The sequence below is a fragment of the Papio anubis genome, chromosome 5 (genome assembly GCF_008728515.1).
Source record: "Papio anubis isolate 15944 chromosome 5, Panubis1.0, whole genome shotgun sequence".
Lineage (NCBI taxonomy): Eukaryota > Metazoa > Chordata > Mammalia > Primates > Cercopithecidae > Papio > Papio anubis.
In genome coordinates this window covers 64,401,915-64,414,337 of record NC_044980.1, presented here as the reverse complement: position 1 = coordinate 64,414,337, position 12,423 = coordinate 64,401,915, and the positions used below count along the sequence as shown (strand labels likewise).

The 12,423-nt window shown below is 44.1% G+C and overlaps 1 protein-coding gene across 1 annotated transcript in view; it reads left to right on the top strand.

Annotated features, from left to right (window-relative positions):
* SMN1 (survival of motor neuron 1, telomeric) overlaps window positions 1-12,423 on the top strand; it is a 32,174-nt gene that overhangs the window by 467 nt on the left and 19,284 nt on the right. The window lies entirely within an intron of this gene.

Below are 12,423 nucleotides of genomic sequence, written 5' to 3'. Positions count from 1 at the left end.
GCAGTAACTTATTTTGTTCACCCGTCTTTGGCTGGTGTCGGGGAGGTGAGGGCATTAGGCCAGGGTGAAGCAGGGAAACCACTTAGGAGTCAACTTAAGATGATCCGGACTTTAGATGAAGATGTTATTAACAGAGTGAAAGTATTTGGATTATGGATATATTTTGAAATCGGAGGCAACAGGTTTTTCAGATAGATTCGATAACGGAGGTTATCCTGAATCGTTGAAAAGATACAGTTGCTTTTTACTGAGGTGAGAAAGGCAGATTGCCAGTAGAGCAGATTTCTCAGGAGTTCAGTCTTGGGCATAGCATGGTGGGGGTGAATTTGACTGGAGTGAGTTGGAGAGTAGGAGAAGAGAAATCCAAGGCAACATTTGACCAGCCTGGGCAACATAGTGTGACTCCGAGTCCACAAAAATTAAAAACACAAAATTTACACAGGCGTTGTGGTGCGTGCCTGTGGTCCCAGCTACTTGGAAGGTTCAGGTCTTGGAAGGCTCAGGGAGGTTGAGGCTGCAGTGAGCTGTGATTGCGCCTCTGGGCGACAGAGCCAGACCCTGTCTTAAAATAAACAAAAACATCGGTAGACATATTTCAAGGAATTTTATTTAAAAAAAAATTTTTTTTTTTTTTTTTGAGACGGAGTCTCGTGCTGTGTCACCCAGGCTGGAGTGCAGTGGCGCGATCTCGGCTCACTGCAAGCTCCGCCTCCCAGGTTCACGCCATTCTCCTGCCTCAGCCTCCGAGTAGCTGGGACTACAGGCGCCCGCCACCACGCCCGGCTAGTTTTTTGTATTTTTAGTAGAGACGGGGTTTCACCATGTTAGCCAGGATGGTCTCGATCTCCTGACCTCATGATCCACCCGCCTCGGCCTCCCAAAGTGCTGGGATTACAGGCTTGAGCCACCGCGCCCGGCCAAAAAAATTTTTTTTTTAGAGACAAGGTCACTCCCTGTGGCCCGGGCTGGAGTGCAGTGGCGTGATCCTAGCTCATTGCAGCATCAATCTCTTGGCCTCAAGCGACCCTCCTGCTTTAGCTTTTGGAGTAGCTGGGACTAAAGGGGTGAGCCACCAGGAAATTTTATTATAAATGGAGGGTAGAGAAATTGGGCAATAAATGGAGGGGAAAGTGAGGTAAGAGGAATTTTAATTGTGTGTGTGTGGTTTTGAGAGAGGGGGGTCTTGCTCTGTTGCCCAGGCTGCTGGGGTGCCAGTGGCGCAATCATGAATCACTACAGCCTTGACTCCTGGGCTCAAGCTATCCTCCCACCTTTGCCTCCCAAAGTTCTGGGATTACTGGTGTGAGCCACACTGCACTAAGATGGGAGCAACGTGTTTCAGCATGTTTGTGGATTGATGGGAAAGAAGAATGGGAAAGTTGATGTCGCAAAGAAGAGAATTGCTAGAGCAATGTCCTAGAATAGGTAAGAAGGGATGGATTTGGCCTTTGTTGGAAACATTAGCGGTTCTTTTGGTGACAGCTATATAGTTACACATCTTTGATATGTGAATGGGCAGATAGGATGGCAGGAGATTTTGAAAGTTCTCTTGATTCTTACTGTTCTCTTAGTGAAAAAAGCAAGGTTATCAGCTAGGAGCTAGGATGAGAGAGGAAAGATAAGTTGGGAGGTAGATAGTTCTTTAGAAGAGTGGGCAAGGGTTGGACAGGGAAGTTTAGTGGAAATGTTGCTAGGCAACATAAAAGGCCTACTTGAGATTCGTGGTCATGAGTTGAAGGAGACCAGACAGCAAGATTGTGTGTATGAGGGCAGCCACAGAGTAAAATGGAGAGTTGAAATTAATATGATTGTAGTTTTACCACGTGGATATGAAGAAGTGAGGGGGAGAAGTACAAACGAGTTATCTTAACAATTGACCGTGGAATTTAAGCTGGCTAAGAAAGGAAATGAGGATATTAAGACCCTAAGAGACAGTTTAAAAAGTGGGAGGATCGGCGGGGCATTGTGGCTCACTCCTGTAATCCCAGCACTTTGCGAGGCCGAGGGGTTGGGGGGGCCAGATCACAAGGTCAGGAGTTCGAGACCAGCCTGGCCAATATGGTGAAACCCTGTCTCTACTAAAAATACAAAAATTAGCGGGCGTAGTGGCACATGTCTGTAATCCTAGCTACTCGGGAGACCGAGGCAGAAAAATTACTTGAACCTGGGAGACAGAGGTTACAGAGAGCCGAGATCACGCCTTTGCACTCCAGCCTGGGCAACAAGAGCAAAACTTCATCTTAAAAAAAAAAATACAAAAATTAGCTGGGTGTGGTGGCGCATGCCTGTGATCCCAGCTACTTGGGAGGCTGAGGCAGGAGAGTCACTTGAACATGGGAGGCGGTGGTTGCAGTGAGCTGACATCACGCCACTGCACTCCAGCATGAGTGACAGAGCAAGACTCCGTCTCGGGGGGAAAAAAAAATTAACTGGACATGGTGGCAGGTGCCTGTAGTCCCAGCTACTAAGGAGGCTGAGGCAGGAAAATCGCTTGAACCTGGGATGTGGAGGTTGCAGTGAGCCGATATCGCGCCACTGCACTCCAGCCTGGGTGACAGAACGAGACTGTCTCAAAAAAAAAAAAAAAAAGGTGAGAGGATCAATGTATTGCCAGTCCTAGTGAAGTGGAATGTTTGTCCCCATTAAACCGCTAGTAGGAGTAAGTTGCAGAGCCTAGAAGGTGATGGTTGAGAGAGTGGGATTCTTGAAACTGCATTTATGGAGAGGTTGTGGTTATTGGTTATAATAAATAAATACTGTTGAAGCGAGTGAGTAGCTGAGATTTGGGGATGTGTCAGTTCATTCTCATACTGCTACAAAGACATACCTGAGACCAGGTATTTATAAAGATAAGAGGTTTAGTCGGCTCACAGTTCTGCGGCCTGTACAGGCTTCTCTTGTGGAGGCCTAAGGAAACTTACAGTCATGGCAGAAGGTGAAGGGGAAGCAAGCACAGTCTTCGTGTGACCAGCAGGAGAGAGAGAGAAGGGGGAAGTGCTACATACTTTAAAACAACCAGATCTTGTGAGAACTCTTACCAGGAGACAGCACTAGGGGGATGGTGCTAAATGGTTGGAAATCACCCCCATGATCCTGTCGCCTCCTATCATGCCCACCTCCAACACTGGGGATCACAATTCAGCATGAGATTTGGGTAGGAACACAGAGCCAAACCACATCAGGGGATGTACAAGATTGTGGTGGAGAGGAGTTTAGAACCCTGCAAATACAGGGTAGTTGAAGGGATCATTTACATGGATATTTAAATCACCAAAAATTATGGCAGTGTTGGAGAGAGAACTGCAATATAAACATTAAGGAATGAGGAAGAGTGACTCAGGATGCTGTAGATGACTGCAGTAGGAAGTGATAATAGACTGTGAGTCTGGTGACAAGATTTTCCTTCTCCTCCCCCACCCCAGACAGAGACTCTTTCTGTTGCCTCCTCCCAGGCTCAAGTGATTCTCCCACTTCAGCCTCTCAAGTAGCTGGAACTACAGGCACTGACCACCATGCCTGGCTACTTTTTGTCAGGATTTTCAAAGCTGGGAATTTTTAGAGGGGAATGGAGGAGAATAATCTGGAAGTGCAAGTAAGAAGCAGGGAAGATTTCTTTCCCACATCTCTGGCAGGTGCCATGATATGAAGAGTGTGGAGGAGAAAAGAGGAAACATCTAACATTTGAGATGACTGCAGAGGAAAAGGCATCCTCGGGGAGTTGGATTTTACTTAGAGTGAGAAATGAAGGGATGATTCAGAGGTTAAAGAGTGGGATTTTGTTATTTACTTAAGGGAGCACAGTGGAACTTTCAGGAAGTGGTAGGAGAAGGTAGAAGATGGCAGGGTGTTGGGAATAATTTGAGAAATCTGAGCTGCTGGAAGTGACTGAGAATCAGATATAAAGGCGGTCCTGATGTTCTGGTCTGGCTGCCGTTGCCGTGTAACGAATCTGCCAAAACTTAGTGGCTTGAAACAACAAAGAACATTTTATTATTTCTCATCATTTCTGTGGGTCAGGAATTTGTGAGGGCCTTGCTGGGCAGTTTTCGTGCAGCTGTCTCGTGGTTGTGCCTACATAGTTGCTAGAGCTTCAGTAGCTGGGGACTGAGCAACTAGGGATTGGCGGGCTATCTCTTTTTTTCAAGTAGTCTCATGAAGATTTCTTTATGTGGTTTCAATGTGTGGGCTGGTTTGGATTTCATTATAGCGTGGTGGCCTCAGTTGGATTGATGTTTTGTGATCCTTCTCATCCCTCCTTGTCCTGTCCCCAGAAAACCGCTGATCTACTTTCTGTCACCATAGATTAGCCTGCATTTTTAAGAATTTTATAAGCATGGAATGATAAGTACCTTTTTTGTCATGTTTCTTTTACTTCGCATAGCTATTTTGATTTTCATCCATTTTATTGCTGAGTAGTGTTCCATTGCATTTATATACTATACTGTATCCATCGCTTAGTTGTGAACATTTGGGCTTTTTCCAGTTTGGGACTGTTAATAAGTAGAGCCACTGTGAATATTAGTGTATAAGACTTCGTATAGCCAAGGCTGGCAGATCACTTGAGCCCAGGAGTTCTGAGACCAGCCTGGGAAAAATGGTGAAGCCCCTGTCTTTTTATTTTAAAATCAAAAATTAAAAATTTTCCATAAAAAGAATTTTAAAAAGACTTTATATAGACGTACGCTTTCATTTTTCTTGAGTAAATACTTAGGTCACAGGGTAGATGTATTTTTAAGTCTTTAAGGAGCTGTCAAACTTTTCTTCAAAGCGGTGGTTGCACCATTTTACTTTTGAATGTAGCAGAGTTTAATTGAGCAAAGAACAATTCAAAAGTTGGACAGCCCCCTCAACTAGAACAGGTTCAGAGCAGCTCCCCCATTTTGCATTTTGACCAGCAATGTATGAAAGTTCCATTTCCTCAGTGTCCCTGCAAACACTTGGTATGGTCAGTCTTTTTAATTTTAGGCATTATAATAGATGTAGTGGCGTCTTGTGATTTTAATTAGCGTTTCCTAATGACCAGTGCTGCTCTTGATCATTTCATGAGCTTATTTGCCATCCGTATATCTTCTTTGGTGAAGTGTTTGTTCAAATCATTTGGGGTTTTTTTTTTTTTATTTTGGAGACAGTGTCTCACTCTGTCACCTAGGCTGTTGTGCAGTGGTGCAATCACACAGCCTACTGCAGCCTCCACCTCCTGCTCACAATCTTCTTGCCTCAGCCTTCTGAGTAGCTGAAATTACGAGCACGCACCACCATGCCTGGCTAATCTTTTTTTTTACACAGAGTCTCGCTCTGTTGCCCAGGCTGGAGTGCAGTGACACAATCTCGGCTCACTGCAACCTCTGTCTCCCAGGTTCATGCCATTCTCCTGCCTCAGCCTTCCCAGTAGCTGGGACCACAGGCGCCCGCCACCACGCCCGGCTAATTTTTTGTATTTTTAGTAGAGACGGGGTTTCACCGTGTTAGCCAGGAAGGTTTCGATCTGCTGACCTTGTGATCCACCTGCCTCTGCCTCCCAAAGTGCTGGGATTACAGGCGTGAGCCACCACGTCCAGCCAAACTGGCTAATTTTTTAAAAATTTTGTAGAAACGAGGTCTCGTTATGTTGCCTGCGCTTGTCGTGAACTCCTGGGCTCAAGCTATCCTTCCTGCCTCAGCCTCCCAAAGACTGGGATTGTAAGTATGAGCCACTGCACCTGGCCAACTTACTCATCTTTTAATTGAATTTTTTTGTTGTTGCGGTTTGAGAGTTCTTCGTATTTGCTGCGTACAGTATGTTTATCAGATAGGTAACTTGCATGTATTTTCTCCCGGTTTACCGCTTGGTTTTTCATTTTGTTAGCAACATCTTTTTAAGAACAGAAAATCTTAATTTTGCTGAAATCTAATTTTTCAGTTTTCTCTTTGATGGTTTTGAGAGGGGAGGTAAAAAGAGACTAGCTAGGCCGATAGACAAAGAGTCCTCGGTAGAACTTCCCTTCTAACAAAAAGCAGCCCAAGAAATCACTTCTGTTCCAACTAGGAGCAGCCTAGAAGATCGGGCTGTAAACATTGATAAAGAAGCAGTTCTGACGAGAGGGAGCTTCCTGGGTAATCAGCAAGCTTCACATATGTACAATGGGTCCCAGTAAACAACAGTGGACCTTAGTGAGCACATTCCTTTTTTTTTTGGACATACTCAGATAAGGAAGCTGGAAGCGTGCATGTTGTGGGTTGTTGGGGATGCCTGCAGCTTTACGGAGAGAAAGGGGCACCTGGGACCAGGCATGTCCACCATGGAGGCTCCACCTCCCCTTATTTAGCACATGCACGATAGGAAAGAGATAAGCATTGTGGAGTAGCTCAGGCCAAGGACCTGCCTGCATAATAAAAGGTTGGGGTGGGGGCTGCCAGAGATTCACGCTCTATGCAGATGGCACACCTGGTCCTAACTGGTTTTTTGCTCCCTATGGAGATAAGATACCCCCTTTCCATTAGGTCATTTATAAAAATGCTTGCATTTCACCCTGGAATGGCAACCCTTTTCAGGACCCCTCTCTGCAGGAGAGAGCTATTCTCTTTTATTTGCCTATTAAATTTCTGCTCTAACCTCACACCCTTGGTGTGTCAGCGTCCTTGATGTCCTCGGTGTGAGACCAAGAACTTCGGGTGCCATCCCGGGCAACAAAGCCATTTCAGTTTGTTCTTTTGTTATAGGCAATCCGTGATCACAGATTTCTCTCTCTCTTTTTTTTTTTTTAATACAGTTTAGAGTTTTAATTTTACACTTAGGTCTGTAATCCATTTTGAGGTAATTCTTATATATGGCTCAATGTAGGTGGAAATTTGGTTTGTTTTTGCATAAGGATTTCCAATAGTTTTACCATCATTTCTTGAAACTACTATGCTTTCTCTGTTAAACCACATTTGTAACTTTAGTTAAAATCAATCATAAGGCCGGGCGCGGTGGCTCAAGCCTGTAATCCCAGCACTTTGGGAGGCCGAGACGGGCGGATCACGAGGTCAGGAGATCGAGACCATCCTGGCTAACACGGTGAAACCCCGTCTCTACTGAAAAATACAAAAAAAAAAAACAACTAGCCGGGCAAGGTGGCGGGTGCCTGTAGTCCCAGCTACTCGGGAGGCTGAGGCAGGAGAATGGCGTGAACCCGGGAGGCAGAGCTTGCAGTGAGCCGAGATCCAGCCACTGCACTCTAGCCTGGGCGACAGCGCGAGGTTCCGTCTCCAAAAAAAAATAAATAAATAAATCATAATATCCCAGGGCTATTTCTGACTCTAAATTCTGTTACATTGTCTATTAGCCTATATTGATGTCAGTTCTACACTTTTAATTACTATAGCTTCAGAGTATGTCTTGTAAACCAAAAATAAAATTATAGGCACCCCCCTGCACAACCAACTGAATGGACCCATCCTCTCATCCAAGGGCATTCCAAAATTAACCTGAAAAACTAGTTCAAGCCATGATGGAAGGGGGAGTTGGACATGTCTCATCACACCCTCTTCCCTTTTGGAATTACTGATAGAACAGACTCTTAAAGTCTGATAAGAAACATTTACAACCTACCCTCTCTGAAGCCTGCTACCTGGTAGCTTCATCTGCATGATAAAACCTTTGTCTCCACAGCCCCTTATGGTAACCCAAACATTCCTTTCTACGTGAAATTCTGTTGATTTCAAGTAGTGGCCAATTAGAAAATCTTTAAATCTTCCTATGAGGTAGAAACCTCCCTACCCCCACTTTGAGTTGTCCTGCCTTTCACGACAGAACTCATATACATCTTACATATATTGGTTGGTGCTGCATGTCTCCCTAAAATGTATAAAACAAAGCTGTACCCCACCACCTTGGGGACATGTCATCAGGACCTCCTGAGGGCTGTGTCATAGGTGCGTCTTTAACCTTGGCAAAATAAACTTTCTAAATTGATTGAAACCTGTCTCAGATACTTTTGGTTTACAGTCTTAAAGTTAGGTAATATAAATTGTCCAGCTTTGGTTTATTTGTGTCCTTAGTATTTCCATATAAATTTTAGAATCAGCTTTTCAATTTAATACACTACTTTTCTCTTAGATCCACAATTAAATATATTTGATGCTAACAATTCTGGTCTTTTGTTTTTTTGTTTTTTTGTTTTTTTGTTTTTCTGGACAGAGTTTCACTCTTGTTGCCCAGGCTGGAGTGCAGTGGTGCAATCTTGGCTCACCACAACCTCTACCTCCTAGGTTAAAGCAGTTCTCCTGCCTCAGCCTCCCGAGTAGCTGGGATTACAGGCATGCACCACCACGCCCAGCTAATTTTGTATTTTTAGTAGAGATGGAGTTTCTCCATGTTCATCAGGCTGGTCTCGAACTCCTGACCTCAGGTGATCCACCCACCTCGGCCTCCCAAAGTGTTGAGATTACAGGCGTGAGCCACTGCGCCTGGCCAGTTCTGTTATTTTTAAAACCCAAGTTTCCCTGGTCAATCTTGGTTGGATGAAGCTTATTTTTAGTAGATTCCCCTGGAAAGGCTAGCGAGTACAGTATTCTACATTTTAAACTTTTCTTAGTCTTGCTACTTCAAGCATATAAAATTCTTGGCTCATACTTTTTCCCCATAAATTTCTATGAGAAAGTCTAATGATAACTGATTTTTTTTATTTTGTAACTTAGTCTTTTTGCTTAGAGGCTCTAAGGATGGGAGGGGGTTCTTCCTCCCATCCCTAGGAATTTTTCTTTTTTTTTAAATTCCTGACCACTAGACCACCAGGGAGATTGTTTTGTTTTTATTCTTCAGGGACCCCATGTGTACATATAAATAAATACTGTTTGCCAACTTATCAACCATTTTGCTTTTTATTTATTTTTGTTCCTTTGGTTCTTTTTCATGCCTTTGCTTTGGTGCTCCTTAGGTTTTCAGTCAGATATATTTGTCCTTGGGTACCTTGTAATCAGTATTACTTTTTCTTCTGTCAGTTTGTTTTCTGTTCGTTTTGAAATTACTTGTTTCCTGGTCTGGCAGTAACAGTTGAGATATGAGGAGTTTGAGTTACCATCTGTCTGTGTATCTTGCTTTAAGACTGCACTCTTCTGTTGATATCACTGTCCTCTGATTCTGTGATTTCTTTATTTCTTCAGGACCACCCTTCATTTTCTACTGTTTGCTTCCTTTTTTTTTTTTTTTTTTTTTGAGATGGAGTCTCACTCTACTACTCAGACTGGAGTGCAGTGGTGTGATCTTGGCTCACTGCAACCTCTGCCTCCCGGGTTCCAGCAGTTCTCCTGCCTCAGCCTCCCAAATAGCTGGGACTACAGGTGCACACCACCATGCCCAGCTAAGTTTTGTATTTTTAATAGAGATGGGGTTTTGCCGCATTGGCAGGCTGGTCTCAAACTCCAGACCTCGAGTAATCCACCCACCTCTGCATCCCAAAGTGCTGGGATTACAGTCATGAGCCACCGTGCCCGGCCTCCCCCGCCTACCTCCCCCCCCTTTTTTTTTCCCGAGACAGAGATTACAGGTGTGAGCCACTGGACCCCAGCCTGTTTTTATTCCTTTTACCACGTCTCCAAGGAACATCTTCCCTTCCAAGTGGGAATGTAACCTTGAACAAGTCAGTTAATCTCTTTGTGATTACTTTTCTTATCTGCAAAGTGACTTAATGCTTTTAAGTACTTCTTTTTTTTTTTAAGACAGGGTCTCTGTCACCCTGGCTGGAGTGCAGTGGCGTGATCTCTGATCTCCACTCCCTGCAATCTCCTCTTCCCTGGTTCAAGCAGTCCTGCCACCTTAGCCTTCTGAATAGCTGGGACTACAGATGTGAACCACCACGCCCAGCTAATTTTTGTACTTTTTGTAGAGATGGTGTTTTCCCATATTGCCCAGGTTGAAATTATAAGTACTTTTTATCATACAGCAAGATTGACAGTTTTATAGTGGAACACATTTATCTCTATATAATAGAGATTAACAGGAAAATGACAAGGCTGGGTGCGGTGGCTCATGCCAATAATCCCAGCACTTTGGGAGGCTGAGGTGGGAGGATCACTTGAGGTCAGGAGTTTGAGACCAGTCTTGCCAAGATGATGAAAGCCCATGTCTACTAAAAATATAGAAATTAGCCCAGCTTGATGGTGGGAGCCTGTAATCCCAGCTACTTGAGAGACTGAGGCAGGAGAATCACTTGAACCTGGGCAGCAGAAGTTGCAGTGAGCTGAGATCGTGCCACTGCACTCCAGCCTGGGTGGCAGAGCGAGACTCTTGTCTCAAGAGAAAGTGAACAAACAAACAAACAAAAAAAATAACAAACTTTTTTGGAATTCATTGGCTAATACCGTACCAAATCCAAAATACTCTATAGTATACCAAATCCAACTCTACCTTATAGTATAAATTGGATTCTATTTGGACTTGTCTCACTGATCCCTCAAACAGTGTGTTTTATTTTTTATCGAAGTAAAAAAATTTGTCATTTTAGCCATTTTTAAGTATATAGTTCAGTAACGTTAAGTATGTTCATGTTGTTGTGCAATAGATCTTCAGAACTTTTTCGTCTTACAACCTGAAACTCTACCCATTAGCAAATCCCCATTTCTCCTTCCACTTAGCCCATGGTAATCATCATTCTTTCTAATTCTATAAATCTGACTATTTTAGTTATCTCACATAAGTAAATTCTTTTTTTTTTTTTTTTTTTTTTTTTTTGAGATAGTCTTGCTCTCTTTCCTAGGCTGGAGTGCAGTGGCATTATCTCGGCTCACTCTAAGCTCCGCCTCTTGGGTTCACACCATTCTCCTGCCTCAGCCTTTCAAATAGCTGGGACTACAGATGCCCACCACCACACCCTGCTAATTTTTTGTATTTTTAGTAGAGACAGGGTTTCACCGTGTTAGCCAGGCCAGGATGGTCTCGATCTCCTGACCTCATGATCCACCCGCCTTAGTCTCCCAAAGTGCTGGGATTACAGGCATTATTAGCCACTGTGCCTGGCCTCACATAAGTAAATTCTTATAGTGTGTTTATTTTTGCTTCCATACCTTTTTTGTTGTCCTTGTTCATGTTCTTACTTGGAATGCGTTCTATTTTGTCTACCTGTACAAATCCTATTGGTTTTTTGGTTTTTTTCTTTCCCCCCCCAGCAAAGTCTCAATTTGTTACCCATGGTAGAGTGCAGCGGCGCCATCTCCACTCACTGCATCCTTGACTTCCTGGGCTCAAGTGACCCTCTCGCCTCAGCCCTGCAGGTGGCTGGGACTACAGGCGTGTGCCACCATGCCCAGCTAAATTTGTTTTTTGTTTGCTTGTTTTTGAGACGGAGTCTCACTCTGTTGCCCAGGCTGGAGTGCAGTGGCACACTGTCGGCTCACTGCGATTTCTGCCGCCTGGGTTCAAGCGATTCTCCTGCCTCAGCCTCCTGAGCAGCTGGGATTACAGGTACCTGCCACCACGCCAGTTTATTTTTGTAGTTTTAGTAGAGATGAGGTTTCACCTTGTTGGCCATGCTGGTCTCGAACTCCTGACCTCGTGATCTGCCTGCCTCGACCTCCCAAAGTGCTGGAATTACAGGCGTGAGCCACCATACCCGGCCAAAATTTTTGTATTTTTAGTAGACACAAGGTTCTTACCCTGTTGCCTAGGCTGGTCTCGAACTCCTGAACTCAAGCAATTCACCTGCCTTGGCCTCCCAAAATGCTGGGATTACAAGCCACTGTGCCCAGCCTAAATCCTGTTGGTTTTTTTTGTTTTGTTTTGTTTTGTTCTGTTTGTTTTTTGAGACAGAGTCTCGCTATGTCTCTCAGGCTGGAGAGCAGTGGCGCGATCTTGGCACACTGCAACCTCCGCCTCCTAGGTTCAAGTGATTCTCCTGCCTCAGCCTCCCAAGTACCTGGGATTACAGGCATGTGGTACCATGTCCAACTAATTTTTCTATTTTTAGTAGAGACAGGGTTTCACCATGTTGGCCAGGCTGGTCTCGAACTCCTGACCTCGTGATCCACCCACCTTGGCCACCCAAAGTGCTGGGATTACAGGCGTGAGTGGTTTTTATTTCTTAGGTCGGATTCCTGCATATGATCTTTCAGTATACATTAGTTTCTTTCCTTTTTAATTAAAATACTGTTTATATTTCACATTTTGATGTTTGTTCAGATTTGTTTTATATTGTTTTTTGTTTTGTCTTGTGTGATCGTCTTAAATCCCTAGTTAGATCATAACTGAACAGTAACATGTTTCTATATATCTCTCAGTGACTTGCACAGTGCTAGTAGTGCTAAAAAATTATTTATTTTTATTATTTTGTCGTCGTTGTTGTTAGACAGGGTCTTGATCTGTCACCCAGGCTAGAGGGCAATGGGAAAATCGTTGCTTACAGCAACCTCCAACAACTGGGCTCATGTAATTCTCCTGCCTCAGCCTCCCTATTAGCTGGGATTACAGGC